The sequence below is a fragment of the Muntiacus reevesi genome, chromosome 1 (assembly GCF_963930625.1).
Source record: "Muntiacus reevesi chromosome 1, mMunRee1.1, whole genome shotgun sequence".
Taxonomy (NCBI): domain Eukaryota; kingdom Metazoa; phylum Chordata; class Mammalia; order Artiodactyla; family Cervidae; genus Muntiacus; species Muntiacus reevesi.
In genome coordinates, this window is record NC_089249.1 from 171,186,440 (window position 1) to 171,210,674 (window position 24,235).

General features: G+C 46.6%; 1 protein-coding gene across 1 annotated transcript in view; it reads left to right on the forward strand.

The window, feature by feature from the left end:
• Positions 1-5,131: 5,131 nt before the first annotated feature.
• NEU2 (neuraminidase 2) overlaps positions 5,132-24,235 on the forward strand; it is a 37,646-nt gene continuing 18,542 nt past the window's right edge. The window contains exon 1 of the mRNA XM_065930537.1: positions 5,132-5,210. The gene's annotated coding sequence lies outside the window, so the exon portion shown is untranslated. The remainder of the gene's footprint in view (positions 5,211-24,235) is intronic.

The window sequence follows — 24,235 nt, forward strand, 5'->3', positions numbered from 1 at the left end:
GTGTTATAAATTTAAAATACTTGGAAGCTTTTTGTCCCATTAGTGGGATTTAATGGGAATCTGCTTTGGCTCAAGAATGACAAATGAATCAGCTGTGAACAGGAAATTGGGTTTTCTTTATCTACTTATTTGGGCAGCAGTAGAAGGGTGCGGGCAGCTGACAGGCCTGGAGTGAAGGTGGGGAGCTTGGCAGAGGGGCAGCGGCTCTGATCATCCTATCACATCTTATCGCTTCTGGCCCAGGACAAGCGTGCAGCAAAGGCTGACCAGCGAATGAGGGGTTCTCTGAGGAGTCAGTCTGCAAGGAGCGCACTGCTGTGGTGGTTTGAAACGTGGAGATAAGCAATTCATCCCGAGGGCTTCCCCGGCAGCTCACATGGTAAGGAATCTGCCTTCAATGCAGGAGACCCAGGTTTGACCCCTGGATCAGGAAGATTCCCTGGAGAAGGGAATGGCAACCCACTCCAGTATTTTTGCCTGGAGAATTCCAAGGACAGAGGAGCCTCGTGGGCTACAGTCCATGGGGTCACAAAGAGCTGGACACGACTGAGAGACGAACACTAGCAGGTCACACAGACTAGCACGTGGGATCGAACGGTGCTCCCCAAGTCAGCCACCCAGGACCGACCCTTGTCATTTCCCGACAGAGCCGAGGGGACCAAGTCCTCAGGTCCAACTTGCCGGCATTCCTCATCCCAGCTGGTCCCTGCCCCAGTGGCTCCCAAGCGTCTCTGACTTTTTTAAGGCGTAATCCAAGCTGCTTGTCCACTGGAGGGCCTGGGTTTTGAAGGGTTTATTTCTGATAGGAAACATAGTCATTAAATAATAATGAATCAACGTCCCATTTTAAATTCCTCAAAGACCTGGATAACTGATAGTCAGAGCTCCTGGCTGTGGGAGACACCAGCACTGTTGCACAAACCTCCAGCCAGAAGTAAAGGTGACAGGGGCAAAAGCCAGCTAGTGCTGGAGTCCAGAAGTGAGAAGTGGGTGCCCCTGAGACACACTGGCCATACAGACCCCTGCTGTGATCTCCGGGGGACCATCCAGGTCTGGGCCTCATGGGCTGGGGCCAGCCCCCTCCATCTTCCTTTTGCGCTAGCAAACCTGTTCCCTCAGCATCCTTTAAACAAAACCCCTGCTTCCCCAGGTCCATGCCTCTGCCTCCGCCATTCCCAGGCCCTGCAGGGCTCCCATTTCACCTTGTTGAAACCCTGCTGTCTCTTCTTTGTGAATGTGTTCTATGTAATAGAATGCTATTTAAAGAACTTGCAACATTCAATGAGGGTTAATTGTGAAAAAATGACTACTTTATTTTCCAAGAGAGACTTACTTCATTGTATATGAAGCAGTACTCATCAGCTCTTCTGCTCTTGTAGAATAACTAAGAAGGGATGTAAGGTTGTTTAGTGATGCTCAGCTCAAAGGCCACCTCCTCCATGCAGGCCTCCATGATGATAGCCCTCTGATGATCCCCATTATTTTCCCTTTGGAAGGTAAGGCCTATTAAGGTAGAAAGATTGACAGATGGCCTGACCCAGGTTCCCAGACCACCAGCTCATTAATCAACCACATGAGACATTCTCCCAAAGGAAACCCACTAAGGGATGCTATAGACATATGCCCCCTCTTTAGTGCTCAAGGTTTTTGCTCAGACCCAGTCTGGTCTCCCGGGGAGCTGGGCTTCAAGAAACTCTGTTGGCCAAAGAAAGGAGTCAGGCTGACAGTCTTCCCTGGGCATGTCCTATAAATCCACAGGCAGAGCCCCACCTGCTGAGCTCGATGGCTCCAAAGTTGGGGAAAGGGAGCCCAAGGTGAAAATTCCTCCTGCAGCCTGGCTGCTCTGCCCCAGCAGTGCCCTGAAGATGCCAAGTGGGGGCTCTGGAAAGAAACAGCCCACAGGCTCAGAGATGTAACTCCCTGCCTGGTTGGCCAAAACACCTCTCAGCCCCACGACGCCATAACCGTCCTTGTATTTGGGGGTGGGGCACTCTGTGCCCACTTTGTGTGGGAGGAGCCTCTGTCCTGGATCTCCTCTGCCAGCCTGAAGGCAGCCTTGGAACCGTGTGTGCTCCCAGCCCCTCTCCAAAGCCCCACCTGCCCCAGGTGTTTGTGATGATTTGATGAAAGAACAAGGGAAGGACTTCTGCCTCTCTAGGGTGATGCTGGGGGTAACTTTAGAGAGTCAGCACTGACCCCTACTTAGGGAGGCGATGGGCTCTCGGATATGGAGGAAAGACTCGTCCCGGGAGTTGTGATGTCTGATGTGGGTCTGGTGGGTCGCTAACTGCTGAGACAAACTGGCTACAGTGTAAATGGTGGAACCAGCAGGCACAGCGACACGACCTGGCCTCCTTCCTCAGAGCCTCTGGGCTGGTTTGTCCACTGGTGTAAGTTTCCGGGGCTGCCTTTACAGAGGCCAGAGAGGTCTCCCATGTGCAAGTCCTTAAAGCAATGATCTTCCTGCTTCAGTGATCTCTGATCACATGACCTCCTGCCTGTCCTGTGGGGACCCCTTCCCAGGGAGGGTTTTCAAGGCAAGGTGGACCCCAGGAAGGGGTAGAGTTGAGGATGGGGCCAAGGAAGATGGTCTCTTGCTTGTTTTCACAGACTAGAAAGCTTGAGATGCCTCCCGGACACCCTGGTTTCTACTGCTGCAAAGCTAAGGAGAGCCAAGGCAGCCGACAGGAGTGGAAAGGGAAGAGAAAATCTGAAGACAAGAGCCAAGAGGGAGAAGGTGTGGGAGGACAAAGGTGCAATGGGAGGCAGGCACATTGGGACATTTCCACCATAGGCATTTTTCCAGTTACCATTGTCAGAACTCGGCAGAACTGTCACAAGTCCCAGTCTGGTTTAGCCAGGGACTGTGAACATCCCAAATTTTATTTAACTGGCATATGTGCTAAGTCACTTCAGTCGTGTTCGATTCTGTGCAACCCTATGGACTGTAGCCTGCCAGGCTCCTCAGTCCATGGCATTCTCCAGGCAAGAATACTGGAAGGGGTTGCCATTCCCTTCTCCAGGGGATCTTCCTGACCCAGAAATCGAACCCCCATCTCCTGCATAGAAGGCAGATTCTTTACCCACTGAGCCACTAGGCTTCTTTTTAATTTAATTTATGTTTTGGGGGTTTTCTTTGCTAGTGTAATTGATCAGCTAGATCTTTTTTGTTGAGGTATAGTTGATTTACAATGTTGTGTTCTGCAAAGTGCTTCCATTATGCATGAATATATACCTATCGTTTCCAGCTTCTTCCCCCTTAGAGGTTATTATAAAATATTGACTCTGTGCTCTACAGTCTGTCCTTGTTGTTTATCTATTTTATATGTAGTTCGGTTCAGTTCAGTCACTCAGTCGTGTCCGACTCTCTGCGGGCCCATGAATCGCAGCACGCCAGGCCTCCCTGTCCACCACTAACTCCCAGAGTCTACCCAAACCCATGTCCATCGAGTCGGTGATGCCATTCAGCAGTCTCATCCTGTCATCCCCTACTCCTCCTGCCCCCAATCCTTCCCAGCATCAGGGTCTTTTCCAATGAGTCAACTCTTCGCATGAGGTGGCCAAAGTATTGGAGTTTCAGCTTCAGCATCAGTCCTTCCAATGAACACCCAGGACTGATCTCCTTTATGTGTAGTAGTGTGTGTCTACTAATCCCCAGTTCAGCCCTCCCCTTCCTTTCCCCTTTGATATAACCATAAGTTTGTTTTCTATTAATATGTCTGTGGGTCTATTTCTATTTCATATATGTGTTCATTTGTTTTTTGTTTTTTTTTAGATTTCACGTATAAGCAGTATCAAATGATATTTGTCTCTCTGGGCTTACTTCACTTAGTATGATAACCTCATGACCCATCCATGTCACTGCAAATGCCCACCTGAAACTTTAAATCAAGGTTGAAAAGAACAATCTCCCATTGATTGCCACATCCGAGAAACTTGTGTCCTCAGACCTTTGAATTGCACCAGGCTCTGGCTGGATGCCAGCCAGGGGTGCAAGCTCAGCAGGTGGGAGGCTGGGGCCTCTGAGATGGGACCCTGAACAGCAGGAGGCAGGGGAGCAGCTTTGCGGACACCGCTCCCCTCACCGCTGTGACTTCCCCCCGCGTGCTCCCTGACCCTGCGGCTCGAGCCACGGGCAACGTAGTCACGTCAGTTTGTTTAGCCCTTCACAGTTTATATGCACAGTTATTTTTAGGGCTGGAGCCACGGGCGTGTGACCCGTGCAGTCACGGGAGGCCCTGGCCTTAGACGGACCCCTCACTTAGTTTAACGTTCTGTGGTTGCAGTTCTTAATCATCTTCAGATGCTTAATTCTTAGAATTCTTAGTAGTGCTTGATCAAAGTGAAAGTGAAAGTCACTCTGTTGTGTCCGACTCTTTTTGACCCCATGGACTATACAGTCCATGGCATTCTCCAGGCCAGAATACTGGAGCGGGCAGTCTTTCCCTTCTCCAGGGGCTCTTCCCAACCCAGGGATCAAACCCAGGTCAAGGGTCTCCCTTGTTCATTTCTCACGGGATCCCACAACTTCTGCAGCCGGTCATGTTCATTATCTCACTTGTTCCTATAGCCTTCACAGGAGAGGAGCCCGGAAGGAATTATTACCCCAGTTCCCAGGTGGTGAAACTGAGTCCCCGAGGGGAGAATGGTGAAGCCAAGGCGAGAGAGAGACCCGGGGCTGTTTCCTCTCTTCAAGCTCCCTCTCAGTGAAGGGTGAGTGGGCTTGCCTCTCGCTTCACTCACCTGCCGGGGGTCTTGCCTGCTGCCCTGGCTGCAGCCCGCTTTACATCCCATTTCATCTCATTACAAAACAAAACCAAACAAAACTCTCCAACCATTTGCTCACCTGCCAGTGAGGAGCTCCTGGGGGTTAGAGCCCCTGGACGGCTCTTGTTCTCCTGTCCTGTGTCCTGTCGGGGTCTCAGAGCAGGGGGTGTTCTTGGACTCCTCGGCTCCCCGAGAACCTGCAGCCGGAGACTCTGACCTCTGCTGGAAGGGGCTCCTGGGGAAGCATTCCTGACCTTCAGACTCGCCTGGCTGCGCGCTGGCCCCGTGCCCGTGACAATCACTTCCTGCCTGGGTGTTTACCTTCCTGCTCCCGTGGGTCCAGCCAGGGTGGCGGCCCCGCACCTGAGCCAGAGGCCGTGCAGGAGGGAAGGCGCTGCCCACGGCGAAGCCCAGGAGCAGCTGGTGCCTCACCCGGGCGCAAGGTAAGCCTGGTGGTCCTGTGACAGCTGGTCCTCCAGCCCACGGTGTTGGCCGGGCAGCCCCATAGCACTCCATCTAAGACCTGGAAAAGGTTGCACATGGCATCATGATTCAGCTCAATCCCTTCCAGGCAGAGACACTGGCTGCCTCATGCTGGACCTTCCTCTGTTACTGTTATTATTGCTGTTGTTGTTGCTAATAGCTACCTTCTATTTGCTGAGAGTCCCTTGGACTGCAAGGAAATCCAACCAGTCAGTGCTAAAGGAAATCAGTCCTGAATATTCATTAGAAGGACTGATGCTGAAGCTGAAGCTCCAATACTTTGGCCACCTGATGCAAAGAGCTGACTCATGGGAAAAGACCCTGATGCTGGGAAAGATTGAAGGCAGGAGGAGAAGTGGATGACAAAGGATGAGATGGTTGGATGGCATCACCGACTCAATGGACATGAGTTTGAGCAAGCTTTGGGAGATGGTGATGGACAGGGAGGCCTGGCGTGCTGCAGTCCATGAGGTTGCAAAGAATTGGACAGGACTGAGCGACTGAACAGCAACCTTCTATTCAGTGACAGGTCCTGGGCTAAGTACTTTTCTTTTCTGCTGCCCTGGGTCTTAACTTCAGCCCATGGAATCTTCATTGCCATGTGTGGGATTTTAACTGCGGCATGTGGGATCTAGTTCCCTGACCAGGGGTTGAACCCAGGCCCCCTGCTTTGGGAGTGCAGAGTCCTAACCACTGGACTACCTGGCAAGTCTCTGAGCTAGGTACTTTACACAGTTGTTTTATGTAATCCTTGTGCTAGCTCTATGCACAGAGAATTATGCCCGTTTTAAAGACACAGAAATAAAGGCCCAGAGAAGCTGACCATCCGGCCCACAGCCACACAACTAGTAAGGTGGGAATCCAGGATTCAAACCCCCATCTAATCAGTACCAAAGCCTGGGCTCTGAACCACTGCCACCACCTGTCAAGTTTAATTGTCATCATGTCCATTTTTAAATTAAACTCAAATCAGCCATTGCATTAGCTATCTGTTTGCTGGCAACAAACTAACCTTAGATGTAGTGGCTTGAAGCAACACACATCAGCTGCCTCACGGTTTCTGAGAACCAGGCATCAGAGCACGGCTTGGATGGGTCCTCTGCTCAGGGTCCCTCACAGGCTGCAGTCCAGGTGGGGACCACATCTCGAAGCTCCCCTGGGTGGGATCTCCCTTTACCTTCACGAGCTTGCCGGCAGCATTCAGTTCCTGCCAGCTCTTGAACTTGAGGGTCTCAGCTCCTCGCTGACTATGGACCCGAAGCCCCCACAAGGGCCCCTCCTCTGTGGCAGCCTGTCTCTGGGGTGGGTAACAGAGTCCAAGAAGACAGAAGTCATAGGCTTTGCAGTCTATGCACACACAAGTAACATCCCTTCAGCCTCACAATACTCTACTCACTGGGAGGAAGTCATCAGGTACAGCCCACATTCAGTCCTAGGGGGTCACACAGAGGCACGAATCCCAAGATAAAGGAATCGCTGAGGGCCGGCTTTGAAAACAGTCCTCTGATTACTGTGAAATTATGGTTTCAGTTTTTCCTCTGAAAGCTAAATAGACTTGGTCTTTTATCCATCCATCCATCAAGCCATCCACCCACCCACCCATCCATCCAATCACTCATCCATCCATCCATCCATCAACCCACCTATAGACCCACCTATCAATCCACCCACCCCCCTACCCACCCATCCATCCGTCCACACACCCTTTCATTTATTCACCAAACATTTGAGCAGGACACTATAAACCAAATCCCTTATTAGGCTCAGCAGATACCAGAATGAATGAAATTATTCCCTCTGCCCCTCACTGTCCTCAATGACCAAAGGATCCCAGTGGAGCTTTAACATGTGTGTGGGGTCTGGGGGAATGTCTGTTGTTCAGGAGGATCTGTTTTCTTTCCTTCATCCACCACCCTCCTGGGAGTCCTCATTCTCCTGCTCTCTCTCCATCACTGTCTCATGCATTCAGAAAACCTATTTTAAGCTCCTCCTAAGTACACAGTGTTATGATGGCAGGTGCAGGCGTGTGCATGACTGAGAGTATACCTGAGGTAGGGTTAGATCTGATTTTCTTGGCTGTCTTCTTCCCCTCTTTCTCATTGTTCTGTTTTCCTGTCTCCCCTTAGGTCCTAAGGGAGGCCAGGGCCTCAGCATTTTAGAGACACTTTTTCCTTGCCACATAAACACAGAGGCCAGCTCAGAGGTGCCTGCAGTCCTGCTGGTGGGGGGCCTGGTGGAGCAAGGGCAGTGGGACAGGAATTGGCACCACACTCCCAGGAGGGCAGGGCCAGAGGGCATGACAGAAATATGGGCCCTGGCTTCGCCTCCTGCCCCTGCCTCCCAGGGTCCAGGGTTGGGTGAGCAAACTCCGAGAAGAGGGCCTACGGGATGCTGTCTGGAGTTGCCAAGCAGATGCCTAGAGGGGCTGGAGTTCTAAGTCTTCTATACAGGAGACCATTCATTTCTGACATTGATGAGCACCTATGGGGTGAAGGTACTGTCCTAGGCACTGGGGCTACTGCTGGAAGCCTCTCAAAAATGAATCCAGTTTCTTTTTTCCTTCTCCGCTGCATCCCCCTGCTTCAGATTAGACCCCGTCAACTCTCAGCTGTACCACTGCCGTGTCCTTTAAACAGACTCCAGGCTGCAGGCTCTCCCAGTTCCTCCCAGTCCTCTCTACCGCATCCACTCAGCATGCCATGCGCGTCTGCAGTTACTCTCCTGAACCTGTCACTTCCCTGCTGCAAAATATTTTATATAACCTCAGCTCAGTTTCCTGCAGAATCCTTCTAGAAACATTCTCTCTATATACCATTGCCCTCTCTCATACACACACACACGCAAACACACGCCCCTATATCCTTTGTTTGCTTAGGCAGGACCACACTATGTACATATTGCTCTGTATCTATTTCTTGGTAGTTTTCCAGTTCAACACACTTTAAATTCTTCATTCTTTTTTTTTTTTTTTAACCATTGTCCACTGCCCTACTGTGGAAGTATTTGGGATGAAACTGAGTGTCATAGATGGAATCTGTCCCTTCCCCCAGCCCGAATTCATGTGTTGAAAACAATTCCCCGATGTGATGATACAGAAGATAGGGTCTGTGGGAGGTGCTGAGGTTGTGAGGGTTCTACCAATGAGGAACACAAGTGTCCTTAAAAAGGGATCGCAGAGAGCTTGCTTGCCACTTCCACTATGTGAGATACAGAGAGAAGATGGTCTATGAACCAGGAGGAGGGTTCTTGTGCATGTAAGTCACTTCAGTCATGTCTGACTCTTTGCAACCTTATGGACTGTAGCCCTCCAGGCTCTTCTGTCCATGGGGATTCTTCAGGCAAGAATGCTGGAGTGGGCTCCCATGCCCTCCTCCAGGGGATCTTCCTGACCCAGGGGAAAAAACCTGCATCTCTTTATGTCTTCTGCAATGACAGGCAGGCTGTTTACCGCTAGCACCACCTGAGAAGCCCAAGAGGGTTCTCACCAGACACCAAACTACCAGTACCTGGATCTTGAACTTCCCAGCCTTCAGAAAAGCAAGAAATAAATTTCTGTTCCTTATAAGCACCTCAGTCTATGGTGTACAGAAAGCGTGAATGGACTAAGACACTGAGAAATCCCTTTCAAAAACTGGGATGCCCTTGACCAGAGCTTTTGTGGTATTTTCTGGGCTATCAGTTAAGTTCAGTTGCTCAGTCGTGTCTAACTCTTTGAGACCCCATGAACTGCAGCACGCCAGGCTTCCCTGTCCATCACCAACTCCTGGAGATAGCTCAAACTCATGTCCATCGAGTTGGTGATGCCATCCAGTCACCTCATCCTCTGTCATCACCTCCTCCTGCCTTCAATCTTTCCCAGCATCAGGGTCTTTTCCAGTGAGTCAGATCTTCAAATCAGGTAGCCGAAGTATTGGAGTCTCAGCTTCAGCATCAGTCCTTCCAAAGAATATTCAGGACTGATTTCCTTTAGGATGTACTGGTTGGATCTCCTTGCAGTCCAAGGAACTCTCAAGAGTCCTCTCCAACGCCACAGTTCAAAAGCATCAATTCTTTGGTGCTCAGCTTTCTTCACAGTCCAACTCTCACATCCATACATGACTATTGGAAACACCATAGCTTTGACTAGGTGGACGTTTGTTGGTAAAGGAATGTCTCTGCTTTTTAATATGCTGTCTAGGTTGGTCACAGCTTTTCTTCCAAGGAGGAAGCATCTTTTAATTTCATGGCTGCAGTCACCATCTGCACTGATTTTGAAGCCCCCCAAATAAAGTCTCCCACTATTTCCATTGTTTCCCCATCTATTTACCATGAAGTGATGGGACCTGATGTCATGATTTTAGTTTTCTGAATGTTGAGCTTTAAGCCAACTTTTCCACTCTCCTTTCATTTTCATCAAGCAACTCTTTAGTTCTTCTTCACTTTCTACCATAAGGGTGATATCTTCTGCATTTTTGAGGTAATTGATATTTCTCCCGGCAATCTTGATTCCAGCCTGTGCTTCATCCAGCCCAGCATTTCACATGACATACTTTGCATATAGTTAAATTAGGGTGACAATACACAGCCTTGAAGTACTCCTTTCCTGATTTGGAACCAGTCTGTTGTTTCATGTCCGGTTCTAACTGTTATCTCTTGACCTGCATACAGATTTCTCAGGAGGCAGGTCAGGTGGTCTGGTATTCCCATCTCTTGAAGAATTTTGCACAGATTGTTGTGATCCACACAGTCAAAGACTTTGGCATAGTCAATAAAACAGAAGTATATGATTTTCTGGAACTCTCTTGCTTTTTCAATGATCCAATGGATGTTGGCAATTTGATCTCTGGTTCCTCTGCCTTTTCTAAATCCATCTTCAACATCTGGAAGTTCTTGGCTCATGTACTGTTGAAGCCTGGCTTGGAGAATTTTGAGCATTACTTTGCTAGCAGGTGAGATGAGTGCAATTGTGCAGTAGCATGAACATTCTTTGGCATTGCCTTTCTTAGGGATTGGAATGAAAACTGACCTTTTCCAGTCCTGTGGACACTGCTGAGTTTTCCAAATTTGCTGGCATATTGAGTGCAGCACTTTCATAGGCTCATCTTTTAGGATTTGAAATAGCTCACCTGGAATTCCATCACCTCCGCTAGCTTTGTTCATAGTGATGCTTCCTAAGGCCCACTTGACTTTGCATTCCAGGATGTTTGGCTCTAGGTGAGTGATCACACCATCTGTGTCATGAAGATCTATTTTGTACAGTTCTTCTGTGTATTCTTGCCACCTCTTGTTAATATCTTCTGCTTCTGTTACGTCCATACAATTTCTGTCCTTTATTGTGCCCATCTTTGCATGATTTCTGGGCAATAATTTTTGGTAAATCATTCATGGATTTAATAATCATAAACCAGTTAAAGTAATTATTATAATTGTGCATCAGCAGAAGTGGAATATTCAAGTATAGTAAGTTTAATTGATTGTAAGAGAATTTCTTTTAAGGTTAATAACTTCCTGTATTGAGTTTGCTGTTGGGAGTGGGGAAGGGAGAGGAATTTAAAAGCTTGAGGTTATTTAAAAAAATATTTGAAGTATATAGAGGTGAGTAGCCAGGTGTGGTCAAGAAAAAGAAATGAGCTGAAGCAGGAATTATTATTATAATATCTATGGACTGCCCTCAGGCCAGGTTTTGTTCTAAGCACCTTACATGAATTATCTTGTTTAGTCATCATTACAGTCCTATGATGATAAGGCTAGACATGTAGATGTTAAATATTAGTAGCTTGTCCAAGATCACGTGAAATTTCCTAGACACACAGAAATGCTGGAAAAAATGTAAAATCATATATATGTGATATAAATATATATTTGGTCCCAAGAGCAAGAAAGAAAAATAAACTTTCATTACCAGTGCCTTAAATAATTAAGTTATTCTTAAGTCATTCTGTATCTACCTCAGAGATATCATATTTTAGGGACTGTTACTTCCAAGGCCAGGAGATATGTTTGTTCTTTTAATTCAATAGCTATGAGGGGATAAGAATCAAAACCTTTGTACCTGAACACAGCAAGAAGTTTAGAGAGAAATTATGGCTCAGAAATTTTTTAAAAAATGTACAGGCCATGAATAGAAATGAAATCCTCTAGAAACTGAGGGTAATTTGGTTTTGCACATATAACCCAAACTTTCACCACTCACAGAGAACAGAAAGCGTAAGACAGAAACTGAGAAAGAAAGTTGAGAAACCGTGAACCCTTGAGACTTACGTAGGGACAACTAGGGAAGGTGTTCACAGTCTGGGGCACCAGTGGGAGCAACTCCACCACCACAGCCACAAGATCATTCCCACTGAGGGTGGCTCACACACAAACCTTATAAAATATCTGGGGAAGTCCAATATGAAGGAAAGTATCCCACAGCAGTAAGAGAGTTGACCCATGAGGAAATGGAATACTAGAATATAAAAGACTTAAAAAATAAGTATCCTTAGGTGCTTAAAGAGATAAAGGAATAAAATCTATAAACTAAGAATAAGAAATCATGTTTTTAAAGTTAAGACATTACTTGTCAGAGAAGTTTTAGGTTCACAGCAAGATCCAGGGGAAAGTACAGAAAGTTCCCATGTGTCTTTCGGCCCCCACACATGCACAGCCTCCCCCATTATCAACATCCCCTGCTCCCCAGAGCAAGACCTTTATTATAACTGATGAACCTGCATTGACATGTCATAATCACCCCCAAGTGCATAGTTTGCATTATAGTTCACCCTTGATTTTGTATAGGCTTGGACAAATAAATAATGATGTATGTCCATCATATGATATTAAACGGAGTATTTTCACTGCCCTAAAAATCATCCATGCCTCTCCCATTCATTACCTACCCCCATTTCTGTGAGATCTGGCAACCACTGCACTTTTTGGTGTCTCCTTAATCTGCCTTTTACTGAATGTCACATAGTTGGAATTGTACAGTACGTAGCCTTTTCGGACTGGCTACTTTCACTTAGTAATATGTATTTAAGGTCCCTCCAAGTCTTTTCAGATGAGATTGGGCGCGTTCAGGGTGGTATGGCCGTAGACCCTCCAAGTCATTTCAAAGGCTTGTTAGTTCATTTCTTTTTAGTGCCTTTATCTTTAAAAAAAATTAATTTTTTAAAAAAGTGAATCCAAAGAACTAAGTAGAAATCACAGAAATAAAAAATATTGCATTTAAAAAAGTCTTAGCTAGACACGATTTTAGATTTAGTAATTTGGAAGGTATATTTGAGAAAATCACACAGAATAAAGCACCAGGAGGCAAAGAGATGAAAAATGTGAAAAATAAGTCAAAAGACATTTGGTGACTAAATTGAGAAAACTCAATTTGCATTTAATAGGCTGTTCTGAAGGAGAGAAGAGAGAGTGGGAAAAGGCAGTGTTCAAAGCATTAATGACTGAGAGATTTTCAGAACTGAAGACACAGGTTCTGAGTTTGAAAAAGTGTGCTGAGTCCTAGACGAGGTAAATAAATTCACACCTGGACAAGCCATACTGGGACTGCAGAACCTTAAAGATAGAGGAGAATCACGAAAGCCAGCAGAGAGAAAACAGACTACATTCCAAGCCCTGGTGGCCTTGCCAAGCCGGGAGCCCACCCCTCCCCGCCCCGCCCCACTGTCTCCGTAGCAGCTCATCTCCAGGCATCCTCTCCCACCTTCTCCAGTGGGGAACCCCCTGGGTGCTCTGCGCTCTTCTGCTGAGATGTTCCAGCTCCACCTTGTACATCTCACTCCTCCTGGCCCGGGCCAGGCCCAGGAAGCCTCCAAGCCTTCTCCTGTCCTCGCCCCTCCCCTCACTCTTCATCACTGCCACCATCACCGTCCGCCTGCCACCACCATGCCCCTGCCTTCACTGGCCTCTGTTTCCTGTGGGCTCGACTGGCTCCCTCACGTAAATAATAAGCCCTCGGAGCTCTGGGAGCATCTCTGTGATCTTCCTCTCCATCTCCTGCCCAAGTGAGCGTGGTGTTGGCTACACGAGATGTGTTGAACAAATACTTTGAACACTTCATCAGTCGGTCCTTTGGAGCCAAATGTAAGCTGAATTTACATGTTGAGTCAAGTTCATTTTTACAGGTCCTTTAAGCCCTTTTGAAAGCCTATTTCCCTACTTGATGATCTGGCCAGAATGAAGTTAATAGGCATTATCCAGCCACATTTAAAGCCTTTCACTTTAATACTTACCATTATTTTTAACCTAATAATAAAATCCATGTGTGCCTGAAAGAGTACAAAGAGGTAAATAAATATCATTTATCATCCTCCTGGTCAACATTAATTACTGAAAATATTTATTTATTCATTCTACATTCAACAGACATTTACTAAATATCTATTTTATTCCAACTACCATGCTAAGTTTTGGCAGTGTAGCAATAGATATTTTTCATAGGGTTTCTGTTTATTTTTAATATTAATTTTGAGTAGACAATATACACATTTACAAAAGTGGGATCCTACCTTATATGCTGTCCTGTATCCTATTTTTTATACTTTACATCATCCCAGCATTTACTCACACATTGTCTAGTCTTCAAGGCTTGATTTTAATTAATTGGTGCCTTGGGCTTCCCTGGTGGCTCAGTGGTAAAGAATCTACCTGCCAGTGCAAGAAAGAAAGATTTAATCCCTGGGTCGGCAAGATCTTCTGGAGAAGGAAATGGCAACCCACTCCAGAATTCTTGCCTGGAGAATCCCATGGACAGAAGAGCCTGGCGGGCTACAGTCTATGATGTAGCAAAAGAGTCAGACATGACTGAGTGACTAAGCAACAATATCCCATTTTATTGATATGTCACAGTTTCTGCAATGAGTCATTACTCCTGCACTTAACCCACTTTAAAAGAACCCCTTCTGCAGCCCAATGAATTAGCAGGAGAAAAACAGGAACATAAAACCATCCACTTCACGGGGATTCATGGATGTTAGGTTGAGTGAGTCAGCACTAGAGGTGGGAGTTCAATGGGCCTTCATGTAGGCTGGATTTTGGGTGGGGCTTTCAGTGATAAACTTTGAAGCCAGTTGACTGTGCCTTTGAGAACTAATGAAAGGTTAGACCAGAGCAGGGACAAGAGGGCCCAGAGCCATCATCCAGGGGGAGCTGACCTCCCAGGAGAGAGGTGACAAGGTATGTCTGCACTTGACTCTGAGCTAAAGATGCTGAGAAAGGGCTGTGTCCAGAGGAGGGAGGGGGAACACATTAGGGAGACTGCCCTCACCCCGGATCTAGACTGAGGCAAGAAATCTACTTTGAACTGAATGGGGCTGCCTTTTGACATTTCTAATTCGTGCAGCCTCCCCCACTATTGTTATGAACTGGGGTGATAAGGGTTATATCTTCTGGCTGTGGGCCAGCAAATGACTCATCTTCATGGCCCATGGAGCCTTAGGCTTGGTTGTGGTGGGTACAGAAGGAAAGTGCTCCTTGCCTGGCACTAGCATCTAGCAGGTCCCTGCCATATGCCGGATGCTGGGCTAAGAGATGTGGATGACTTTTCACATGTAATCCTCATATCATCGGCTCTTCCTGGGAAGGTGGCACCAGCCATTCACTCAACTGATGAAAAGCATTGATGGCTCATCAGTGATGCATCAGAAATGCTCTTTGTCTAAAAATTTTTTTCACTCGAGTCTGGTTTATTTACAGTGTTGTGTCAGTTTCAGGTGCGAAGCAAAGTGACTCAGTTATATATTTACATATATCCATCATTTTTAGATTCTTTTCCCCTATAGGTTATTACAGAGTATTCAGTAGAGTTCCCTGTGCTATACAGTAGGTCCTTATTACTTATCTATTTTGTATATTATATGCACAGATGATGCTGTTAAAGTGTTGCACTCAACATGCCAGCAAACTTGGAAAACTCAGCAGTGGCCACAGGACTGGAAAAGGTCAGTTTTTGTTCCATCCCAAGGAAAGGCAATGCCAAAGAATGTTCAAACTACCACACAATTGCACTCATTTCTCCTGCTAGAAAAGTAATGCTCAAAATTCTCCAAGCCAGGCTTCAACAGTACGTGAACCATGAACTTCCAGATGTTCAAGCTGGATTTAGAAACGGCAGAGGAACCAGAGACCAAATTGCCAATATCTGTTGGATCATCTAAAAAGTAAGAGAGTTCCAGAAAAACATCTACTTCTGCTTTACTGACTATGCCAAAGCCTTTGACTGTGTGAATCACAATAAACTGTGGAAAATTCTTCAAGAGATGGGAATACCAGACCACCTGACCTGCCTCCTGAGAAATCTGTATGCAGGTCAAGAGATAACAGAACCGGACAGGGACCAACAGACTGGTTCCAAATTTTGAAAGGAGTACTTCGAGGCTGTATATTGTCACCCTGCTTATTTAACTTATATGCAGAGTACATCATGAGAAGCACTGGGCTGGATGAAGCACAAGCTGGAATCAAGACTGCTGGGAGAAATATCAATAACCTCAGATATGCAGATGATACCACACTTATGGCAGAAAGCGAAAAAGAACTAAAGAGCCTTTTGATGAAAGTGAAAGAGGAGAGTGAAAAAGTTGGCTTAAAGCTCAACATTCAGAAAACTAAGATCACGGCATCCCATCCCATCACTTCATGGTAAATCCATGGGGAAACAATGGAAACAGTGACAGACTTTATTTTTTTGGGCTCCAAAATCACTACAGATAGTGATTGCAGCCATGAAATTAAAAGATGCTTGCTCCTTGGAAGAAAAACTATGACCAACCTAGACAGCATATTAAAAAGCAGAGACATTACTTTGTCAGCAAAGGTGCATCTTGTCAAAGCTATGGTTTTTCCAGTAGTTGTGTATAGATGTGAGAGTTGGACTATAAAGAAGGCTGAGCACCAAAGAACTGATGCTTTTGAACTGTGGTGTTAAAGAGTCTTGAGAGTCCCTTGGACTTCGAGGAGATCCAACCAGTTCATTCTAAAGGAAATCAGTCCCGAATATTCATTGGAAGGACTGATGCTAAAGCTGAAACCCCCATACTTTGGTCACCTGATGCGAAGAACTGACTCATTGGAAAAGACCCTGATGCTGGGAAAGAGTGAAGGCAGGAGGAGAAGGGGATGTCAGAGGATGAGATGGTTGGATGGCATCACCGACTCAATGGACATGAGTTTGAGTAAGCTTCAGGAGTTGGTGATGGACAGGGAGGCCTGGTGTGCTGCAGTCCATGGGGTCAAACAGAGTTGGACATGACTGAATGACTGAACTGAATTGATTTATATTTGAATTTTTATATATTTTATATAAAGTTTATATATTATGGCTCCCCACAATATATAAATGGCTTCCCAGGTGGTGCTAATGGCAATTCAGGAGACATGAGCTGTGAAAGTTGCTCAGTTGTGTCTGACTCTTTGCAGCCCCATAGACTACGCAGTCCGTGGAATCCTCCAGGCCGGAATACTGGAGTGGGTAGCCTTTCCCTTCTCCAGGGGATCTTCCCAACCCAGGGACTGAACCCAAGTCTCCCACACTGCAGGCGGATTCTTTACTGTCTGAGCCAGCCAGGAAGCCCAAGGATACTGGTTGGGTAGCCTATCCCTTCTCCAGCAGATCTTCCCGACCCAGGAATCGAACTGAGGTCTCCTGCATTCTTTACCAGCTGCAGATTCTTTACCAACTGAGCTACCAAGGGATAAGAGACGTGGGTTCGATTGCTGGGTCTGGAAGATCCCCAAGGACAGAGGAACCTGGGGGGCTATAGTCCATGGAGTCGGACACAAGTGAAGCGACTAAATACGTACACACTTCATATATTTTATATATTATATGTAGTAGCATGTATATGTCAATCCTAATCTCCCAATTTATCCGTCTCCACTCCCTTACCCCTTGAGAACCATAAGTTTGTGCCCTATGTTTATAACTCTATTTTATACTCTGTTTTGTGGATAAGTTCACTTGTACTGTTTTTTAAAACATTGAACTTGTAAGCGATATCATAGGATACTTGTCTTTCTCTGTCTGACTTCACGCAGTCTGATGATCTCTAGGTTCATCCAGAAACACTCTGGATTCTGGGTGGTAGTAGCCCATGAAGGGTATGGTCTGCACTCATGCGGCTTGGAGCCCACTGTGCTATTTTTGCTTTAATTTTTCAGAGGAGGAAACTGAGGTCCCAAGAGGTCAGGAGGTCCCACTCACCCAGCCGCAGAGCCCCAAGGGGAGCTGTATCCTCCCAAGCTCCAGCCCCTCCGCTTCCCTGTTGCTGCCCTTCCGGACCCTCCCGGGCCCTGGTTTCATTCAAGGGGCGAGATTGGCTCAGGCTTCCTGTGGTTCATTCTGATTCAGCAAGACTGTGGAGAGAACTAGACAGATTGCTTCCTGACTAATGAGAGGCAGCATCCTAACTAGGTCAAGGCTGGGCCTGCACTCCCAGAGTAGGTGAGTGGGTGGAGAGGTGCCGGCCTCCCGTAGGTGTTTATAGGCACGAGCTCGACAGAGGAGGCCTTGAGGCTCCAGGTGAGGCTGGAGGATATGAGAGCTGCCCTGTTCTAGAAGCTGGGTCCCCACGGCCTCTGCTCACACCCCCGACTTCCCACCCAGAGCCTTGGGATCCAAACTGGAACACGCTCCTTGAGGCACGACCTTCTCAACAAGTCGATCCACCTGTTTCTTTCTTGGCATAAACCAGAGCTCTTCTGCACCAGGTAATCATAGAGTGAGGGTGGGATTCTTGGGAATGCTGAAGGCGGTGGCAGTTTTAAAGATCCGGCCAGCTCATGGCCCTCAACCCCTAGATAATGGCATCTGCTTTGTTCTCAGGGTGTCCAGAGGACATGTCAGATGGGGAATGTGTGGAGAAGGCTCATCTCAGGAGAGCCCCTAATTCTGCCCATGGTTTATCGATGGTCTGAACTTCCAGATCGAAGCTCAGTGGCGGGGGTGTGGAGAGACATCCTCTCATTTTGGGATTGGAATCCTGGCAAGCTGGACCTGAGCAAAGGTGTTGGGTCCTCTGGAAATGGGGTCTTTTTAGGCAGAGGCTGCCCAAGCTTCAGGCTCCTGCCCCACTGCCTGACTCTGCCACTGTTGCTGGCAGACGAGGTGCCCACAGCTGCCTGTTTTGGAGAGAGGTATTATTTCAACATGGTAGCCAGGGCCAAATGTTTCACCCCAATCTGCCCCACAGTCAAGGCTCTTCCTGTGGGAAGGCTGCGGGGTCCTCTCTCTTGCTCCCCAGATTTACTGGCTTTCATTGTTCTTGGCTTCCAGAGGGCAGGGACTAGGACCCATCTGTTCATCTGTTTCTTGGCACACAGAAGGGGCGCAGTGTGGATTATAAACTATGAAAGCATCTTCTGAAATTGGGCAGGTGAAGGCTGGTGACAGAGCCCCTGGATCTGGATGGTGCTTGTGATGTTGTGTTCCCAACGGGAGAGGGAGAGAGGCAGGTAGGGACCCTCCACTGAGCAAGGCTTTCAGGCCTCAGGGTCCCGGCTGTGCGTCTTTTGCTGGGCAGTCCCAGTGGTTAGGGCTGTAGGTTCTGGAATCCGGCAGACCCAGGTCAAATCCACCCGCTGCCTCCCTGATCCACTCCTCAGCATCCCTGCTTCTGAGATGCCATGTGGAGACAAGTGAGTGTCCTTTATAAGATGGTTTGCTCTGGGCTCAGCACCCACAAGGCCACAAACTGCAGCAGCTGCTGTGGCATCAGATGGGACTTTCTGAAACGCTGCTATGCCTCTATTTTTGGCCTCTGAGATGGCACCTTCTTGAAGTTCAACCGCAGACCGTGTCCTCTCTCTGATTGCCTGATGCCACGGATCAGACTGGGTTGTGCTGAGGACCTTCCCCACCCCCAGGAGTCAGGTCCTTGTTCAGCCCCCTCCCTGGAGACGGCGGGACCACGAGACACCCCTACAGCCACCTTCTTGCCGGGTGGGGAGACAACCCAGGGAGGTGGATTTTTACCCAAAGATGCACATAGCTCAGCTGGTAAAGGATCTGCCTGCAATGCAGGAGACCCTGGTTCTATTTCTGGGTCGGGAAGATCTGCTGGAGAAGGGATAGGCTACCCACCCCAGTATTCTTGGGCTTCCCTTGTGGCTCAACTGGTAGAGAATGCACCTGCAATGTGGGAAACCTGGGTTCGATCCCTGGGTTGGGAAGATCCCCTGGAGAAGGAAAAGGCTACCCACTTCAGTACTCTGGCCTGGAGAACTCCATGGACAGTATAGTCCATGGGGTCTCAGAGTCAGACACGACTGAGTGCCTTTCACTTTCACTTTTTTTCACACACCTCTTAGGAGTGGACCTACCACCAGATTCTGAATTTTTGACTGCTGATTTAGTTCTCTTCCCACTAGGCCAATCGGAGGTTGCTGCTAGCTCAAAGCCAGACGGGGGTCCAGGGGGCCAGCTAACTACAGGAGGCATCACTGGAAATGTCACGAGATGCAGGAAGGTGGCATTTTCCAGACCTCCTCTTGGAGGCAGTATTGCATGGGTTAGAAGTGTTTTTAGCTCCAGCTCAGACACTGGAGTGTTGAGTGAACTCGGTTTCCTCATCTGTACAATTGAATGATAATAATGTCTATGTCATGGGGATGTCGTGGGGATTAAATGAATGAATAGTTGTAATTTGTATTGTAAGCAATAGAGTCTGTAAATACAATTTACAAAACATTTAAAAATTATTGTAGGGTACTTGAAGAGTGTCTAGCACTTTGGAAGAGCCACTGAAGTCTTTGCTGTTATTATTATGAAGACATTTAGAAATTGGTGTTACTGGTGCATGTTTGGGCCCGCACTGAGTGGCTGAGGATAGAGAATTCTTAAGCAGACACTGGGGTCCCCTTTTTCCTCCCCACTCCCCTGTCCTGTTCCAGGGAGCATGCTTGCTCAGACTGACACTTTGCAACCCCATAGACTGCAGCCCTCCGGATTCCTCTGTCCATGGAATTTCCAGGCAAGAATACTGAAGTGAGTTGTCACTGCCTACTTCAGGGGATCTTCCTAGCCCAGGGATCAAACCCATTTCTTGCATTGACAGGTGGATTCTTAACCCCCAGTGCCACCTGGGAAGCCCTGTCCTGTGCCAGCTTTGGTCTTAAATACACACATCACAAATACTTACACCAGCAGCCCATAGGGGCTGGAGTTAGCATGTATCCACAGCCTTCCCACTCCACATCAACATCTCTCACACAGGGGCGTCATCGTCAGCCTCATAGGTTTTACAGAACAAGACATTTGTGGGCATTTGTGAGGTCACAGGAGGCTATCCTCATCAGGTCCTTGGACAGGTCTCAGCCCTAGTGATGACTGTTTGGTATGGGGCAATAATAATAACCCACTCATCCCTGCTAGAATGCAAACCTCACAAGGCCAGGATCTCTGTTTCATCCATGAAGCATCCCAAGTTTTTGGAACAATGCAGGCACAAGGTAGGAACACAATACAGTTTTGCAATATGAATGAATCAATTTGTCCCTGCCCTATAGGAGATTAGGGTCTGAAAGAGGAATCCAGAAAACAGTCACAGAGGCTGTGGAAATCAATTCAGACTTCTTTAAACTGGGACACGCTCAACTCCTCCCCAATTTGCTCTCCCAATCCTATTCATTCTACTGCTTGCCCTCTCTCACCTGGAAAATAATAGACTCACTTTCTGTCTCTTTCCCCCTGAAACCCAAAGAGGGATTTCCTAAAAGGTAAATCAGGTAAGATCACTCCCTTGTCTAAAGCAGTTTGAAATCTTACCGTTGCCTCCAGGCTGAAGTCCAGTTCCAATGGCCAATAAGCACATGCAGAGATGCTCAACATCATTAGCCATCATTGTATCAAATGCCAATCAAAACCACAGTCGGGTACCACTTCACACCCTCTGGCATGGCTGTTATTAAAAAAGACACAATAGCCAGTGTTGATGAGGACGTGAAGGCATTAGAATCTTAACACATTACTCGTAGGAATGTAAAGTGTTGCAGCTGATGTGAGAATAGTCTGGCAACTCCTCAAAAAGTTAAACACGGAATTACCACCCGACCCAGCAACTCTTCTCCTGGGTAAATACCTAAGAGCTTAAACAAACCCTTGATCGATTTTCTAGAGGACACTGTTGAACTGCATCTTTCTACCCTATTTTCATTTCTATTTTTAATTATATTTCTTTCTCATCTACGTTTCTTAATAAAGTTTCAACTTGATTAAGCAACACCATTATGTATTACAAGCCCTGTTCTCTTGGACTGCCCTTTGCAGGTCTAGATTTTATGATGGAGACTGTTCTTCCACCTGTGTTTAGACATTCACATATTCCTAGGTAATCACATGTCCAAGCAATAATATTCATAATGGACTGAGTAAAATAATGAAGATTATATTTCTTTCTCAAAAATGTTGAATTAAGTTTTAAATAAATGATACATGCACATGGTAGAGAAAATGCAAGAAATTGTAAAGAGCAGACAGAATGAAAGCTGCAATCACAGAAAACTAACCAAACTGATCACATGGATGATAACCTTGTCTGACTCAGTGGAACTATGAGCCATGTGTTACAGGGCCACCCAAGAGGGACAGGTCATGGTGGAGAGTTCTGACAAACATGGTCCACTGGAGAAGGCAATGGCAAACCACTTCAGTCTTTTTACCTTGAGAACCCCATGAAGAGTATGAAAAGGCACAAGAATATGACACTGAAAGATGCACTCCCCAGGTTGGCAGGTGCCCAATATGCTACCAGAGAAGAGTGGAGAAATAACTCCAGAAAGAATGAAGAGGCTGAGCCAAAGCAAAAACAACACCCAGCTGTGGATGTGACTGGTGATGGAAGTGAAGTCCAATACTGTAAAGAATGATATTGCATAAAAAGCTGGAATGTTAGGTCCATGAATCAAGGTAAATTTGAAGTGATCAAATAGGAGATGGCAAGAGTGAACATTGACATTTTGGGAATCAGTGAACTAAAATGGACTGGAATGGGTGAATTTAACTCAGATGATCTTTACATCTACTACTGTGGGCAAGAATCCCTTAGAAGAAATGGAGCAGCCATCATAGTCAGCAAAAAAGTACAAAATGCGGTACTTGGATGCAATCTCAAAAACAACAGAATGATCTCTGTTCATTTCCAAGGCAAATCATTCAATATCACAGTAATCCAAGTCTATGCCCCCCAACCACTAATACTAAAGAAGCTGAACAGTTCTATGATGACTGACAAGAACTTCTAGAACTAACACCAAAACACAGATGTCCTTCTCATCATAGGGGACTGGAATGCAAAAGTAGGAAGTCAGGAAATACCTGGAGTAACAGGCAAATTTGGCCTTGGAGAACAAAATGAAGCAGGGAAAAGGGTAACAGAGTTTTGTCAAGAGAACACACTGGTCATAGCAAACACCCTCTTCCAACAACACGAAAGACAACTCTACACATGGACATCACCAGATGGTCAATTTTTGGTCCTTTAATGGACCAGAACCTAGTGGCCCGGAGTTGAAGATAAGAAAGTAAGAGAGAGGAAGAGGCTGATATCCTCTGGTTTACGCAGAAAGCCAATAAAGCTCTGTTCTTAGAGCTCGCGCTGCTGCACATAGGCACCAGGCGCCCTCTTGAGTGGGGTGAAGGCGCAGTGTGCCTTCTCGAGAGGGTCTTAAAAGCCCAAGAAAGTGAGCTCAGCGGGCCTCTGCACCCAAGGAATTAGCCTGAAGGAGACAGAGAAGGAAAGAAAGAAAGGAAGGAAGGAAAGAAAGAAAGACAGACAGACAGACACGGGGACCCAAGCTCTGATGGAGCAAAGGTGTTTTAACCAACATGGTGTGGGCATATATACTGTCTTACAAGGTAGTTATTCTCAGCAAAGATAAAGATTAAAATTCCACATATACAAAACATAAGACAATCCCTATCAAAGAGAGAGTTGCAAACAATCACTTTTTACCGTATAGTTCATAAAAAGGAAGAGGGTACTTATCACCGTAATGAGAAATGCCTGAATTCCTCAGCCCCGGGAAAGGCGTGCCTCTGGCCAGAAGGTTCCTGACAGATCCAAAACAGCACACAGGAAGCCTCTTGTTAAATGCTTCCTGACAGTCAATAGTGAAATCAGATTCATTATATTCTTTGCAACAGAAGCTCTATACAGTCAGCAAAAACAAGACTGGGAGCTGACTGTGGCTTCGATCATGAACTCCTTATTGCAAAAATCAGACTGAAATTGAAGAAAGTAGGGAAAACCACTAGACCATTCAGATAGGACCTAAATCAAATTCCTTACAATTTATACAGTGGAAGTGACAAACAGAATCAAGGGTTTAGATCTGATAGACAGAGTGCCTGAAGAACTATGGATGGAGATTTGTAACATTGTACAGGAGGCTGTGATCAAAACCATTCCCAAGAAAAAGAAATGCAAAAAGGCAAAATGGTTGTCTGAGGAGGCCTTACAAATAGCTGAGAAAAGAAGAGAAGTGAAAGGCAAAGGAGAAAAGGAAAGATATACCCATCTGAATGCAGAGTTCCCAAGAATAGCAAGGAGAGATATGAAAGTTTTCCTAACTGATCAGTGCAAAGAAACAGAGGAAAACAGTAGAATGGGAAAGACTAGAGGTCTCTTCAAGAAAAGTAGAGATATCAAGGGAATATTTCATTCAGAGATGGGCACAAGAAAGGACAGAAATGGTATGGACTTAACAGAAGCAGACGATATTAAGAAGAGGTGGCAAGAATACACAGAAGAACTATACAAAAAAAAGATCTGAATGACCCACGATGGTGTTGTTATGCCCGATGTCCGAATCCCCGAGCAGGAAGAGAGAAGGCTTCCAAGACAACGCAACTCGCAAAAAAGGGAAGTTTATTACTGACTCGAGCCAGGGCCTTCTGCCCCACCCATCACAGTGGTGCAGGGTCAGAAAAGCCCTGAGCCCAAGCTGTTATGCAAATTTATAAGATAGGCATAAGCAATTAGTAGCTGGCTTAAGCGGATTGGTTACATGTTTGCAAGGCAATTCT